This window comes from Cervus canadensis, chromosome 22 (genome assembly GCF_019320065.1).
Source record: "Cervus canadensis isolate Bull #8, Minnesota chromosome 22, ASM1932006v1, whole genome shotgun sequence".
Lineage (NCBI taxonomy): Eukaryota > Metazoa > Chordata > Mammalia > Artiodactyla > Cervidae > Cervus > Cervus canadensis.
The window spans coordinates 176,877-180,739 of record NC_057407.1 but is presented as its reverse complement, the minus strand read 5'-3'; positions in this window follow the sequence as shown (position 1 = coordinate 180,739).

Here is a 3,863-nt window from a genome sequence, read left to right as displayed (position 1 = left end):
TTTTTTCCCCTCTGAATCCCGCCCCCGCACACATTTTTGTTTTTCCTCCTGCAGCCATTTTAAAGCATCCAGCAGACATGTTACACCTGTACATCAATTCAATCCAGTCGCTCAGTCGTGTCCGACTCTGCGACCCCATGGACCGCAGCACGACAGGCCTCCCTGTCCATCACCAACTCCTGGAGTTTACCCAAACTCATGTCTACTGAGTCGGTGATGCCATCCAACCATCTCATCCTCTGTCGTCCCCTTCTCCGGCCTTCAGTCTTTCCCAGCATCACCTGTACATACTTAAGTCTTTAGTGGATAAGGCCAGTTTTCTCAGACATTCCCATAAAACCAGCATCATACTGACAAAGTTGACAACACCCAGCGGCCCAGTTTTCCCTGATGGACTCAGAACTGTCCTTTGACCGTTGGCCTGTTCTGGCCAAGGTGGGAGGAAGGATGAGAGACGTCCCCTGCCTCAGGGGGCAGTCTCAGGCACTGCTCACCTGCAGGATTTCCTGGGAGCATGCTCAGGGTGGAGCCAGAGTGTGGGTACCCTCTGCAGGGAGGGGAAGGGTGCAGCCCGACCCTGGAGTGACCCCTCAGGGACTGGGATTTCGGACCACCTCCCACGGGAAGCCCACCTGCCCTGCAGTTCAGCGGACCCCCAGAGCACAGGCTGCCCCGCCTCTTTATGGCTCGGCCAGCCCCCAGGAGTGTCAGGCCCTCTTCTTTGGCCTTCCTCGCTCTTCGGAGGCATCTTGGCCGCGTCCGTGTGCTATATTAAGGAGGATATTTTTGCCTCTTGTACGTGAATTCCCCAGGGGACTCTGTGGGTTCATCCTCAGGTTCCCATCCCCAGAGAAGACCTGGCGATGAGTGTATCTGGGAGGTGGTCCCAGAAATCCCGGTAGGACAGTGCAGGGTGGGCAGGCAGGGGAGGCAGCCGTGGGCCTCCGGAGCTCAGCCCTGTCCTGCCGGGACTCTGGGGGCCTCAGAGTACCCCCACCCCAGGCCCTGCACAGCTCCCGTCTTGCACAACCCTAAGTGAGGACTGGTGTTTCCTGGACTGTGGTGCCCTGGACCTTCAGGCCAGGGGGGTAGGTGGCTCCCTCCGGCAGAGAGCCCTCCTGGGAATCCATGAAGGTCCCACGGGCCGGCTGCAGGGGTGCAGATGGCATAGTGTGTGCTTTCTGGACGTCACCGCTGACCCCCAGGGCCCACCTGTGAGGTGATGAAGAAACTCGGAAAGAGTCACTGCACCTGCCCAAGGCCACGCCTGGAGAGGCAGAGGCGGGTCGGACTGCTCTCTCCACCCGGCCAGCTTTGTGGACACCAGCTGAGCAAATGCAGGACCACCCTCTGGTCACCCGGGGTCCAGCTGAGAGGTGACCGCTCCATGGGTTATCTGGCTTTGGTATTCAATTCATATCACATGTATAATTTATCATATGTAAAATTCTCAGGAAGCCAGAAGGCTTCCCAGGGCAGGCAGGCAGGGGTCTTCTCCATCCCACGGGGCGATTCCCAAGCAGGAGAACTTACCTGCCAGCAATAACAGGGACTCAGGTGTGGCTGAACTGTGGGTTCCTCCTCCAGGTGGGGTGTCAGGAGAGATGGTCGAGCTCCCAAGACCCAACCTGAGGAGCTGTGGAGGGAGCAGCCGCCGGGAAGACGCCTCAGGGCCCTGGACCTGAAGGATTGAGGTGACGGAGCCACCGCTAAAAATAGCCTCACAGGTCTGGCTGACTTCATGTTGTGGAGAGGCTGGCAAAGGAGGAGACCTGGGGTCACTGAGAGCCTGTCCCCTGGCCCTGCCCCAAAGGCCACGCCCTGGCATGGAGGTTGGCAGGGTGTTAAAAAGATGAATGCCAAGTGGGCTTGTGGTACATCATCAGTGTCAGCATCTGTGACAGTGTGATTTATTAGTAAGACACACACTTGGTTTTCGTCTGCGGTTCCTGGCACAGAGCTCCTTAAACCCTTGGAATTCCCTCTGGTGAGGGGATGAAGGTGATTTGCATCCTGCAGATAAGGTGACTCTGGGAAGCCTTACCCAAGAGGAGGGGGGTGCCGGCTGCCAGGGGGGCTGCCAGGGGAGCCACCGTGTGACCAGAGCTCAGAACTGGAGTCCCATCCCCCTGACCTTCGGGGAGGGGAGGGGCTGGAGGTGGGACCAGTCACCAGTGAGGAGCCGGTCAAGAAGCCCCAAAGGAGGGGCCCAGAGAGCCTCTGCGGGGAAGACTGAGAGAGACAGGGGCCTGGGGAGGATGTGGGAGCTTGGGACCCCCCCACCTGCCGCTGTGTCTCTGCCACCTGCCTGTTCCTGAGGCAGCCTTTTATTAATATAAGAAAAACCTACGATCTAGCAAGCAAAGTGTTCCTGAATTCTGTGAGCTCCTCTGGCAAAGTAACTGGACCTGCAGAGGGGGTCGTGGAGGGGTGGGCGGTGGGGGTGGGTCACTCTGCTCTGCAGCCGGTGGGTGGGTCAGGACCACACGTGCCCACCTGAGGCTGGGGGCGGGGAGAGCCTCGCAGGATCATGCCCTTAGCCTGAGGGAGACAGTGTCAGGACCGAGCTCCACTGAAGACCCCCAGCTGGTGTCTGAAGTGGGAGTCTCTTGGGGCTAAGTCTCCCTGCCTCCAGGGAGATGGAGTCAGGACTGGCTTGAGCTGACCCAGCTGGTGTCAGAACCGCTGGGAGATCTGGGGACCCCTCCATACACACTCGAATCCACTGCAGAACCTCTGAGCGTGGAAGCGTGAACGCTCGAAGTGTGATGGAACGTGACTGTGTTAGGACTGAGCCATGACACGGATTACTCAAAGTTCTGAACTGTACTGTGTCCTGTGCAGCGAATGCGCACAGATCTTCGGTGGGCAGTGTGGGCCTTTTTCCTCCTGGCGGGAAGCGACAGCTCAGCTCCACGGTCACTGAAACTCTGAGTTTCGGTTCAGCAAGATGAGAGCGTTCTGAGATGAGAGCATTCTGAGATGAGAGCGTTCTGATGCTGGTGATGTTTGCTTACATTTTTCTCATCTTGCCTTAAAATGTGGATTTGATTTCATCACCACCCTGTGTAAAATCATGTAAGAAGGTGGTCACTGCAATTTTAGGAGAACTAATATGTTTCAGGAGGATTTGTAAGATGAATTTCTCTCTCTCCTCCAGAAAAGCGAGTCTGTTTCTGTCCCACAGACGCCGTGGGTCAGGTCGCTGGCCAGGTCTCCTCCTCCTCACGGCAGCTGGGACGCTTTGACGCTTCTCCAGCTTTAGAAGCAGGTTGAGTTTCCCCGTGGGTGTCTCCTGCCTACCTTCCCACCGCACACTCTCTGCCCCGGTTCTCTCATGAGTATTTTAATAGTATTATTTTTCTAAACTGCCTGGAACGCTTCTGTTAACGTGGTGAGGATAAGCGCATTTATACATTATACAGAGAGGGGGCAGGTTCACTCTCCCCACGGGCGGGACAGGCTGCCGGCGGGTCCCCTCTGTGACGGCGGGTGTTCAGTGGTGTCTCCTCCCCCACCCCAGCCCCCTGCTACAGCCACATCTGCTTGTTAGGAAAACGCCCATCACCGGGTCCACACTCGCCCCAGTGGGGACAGCCTGAGCCTTGACTCCCCTCAGAGCTGGGCCTCGGGACCGGCAGGCTCCACGTCCCCTGGAGCTCTGTCCACTCAACGGGGCGCCATGACCACCGTCCAGCTGCAGAGGAGGCTGGTAACTCTGCCCCCTTCAGGCATCCATGAGCCCAGATAAAATCTGGGAGTTAGGAAAGGAGGAATAAAGGCAAACAAACGTAGATAACTCAGTCTGTGCTCCTTCCTGTGAGATAATAGAGACTGCACACGGGACTCTGCCCCCGAGGTCC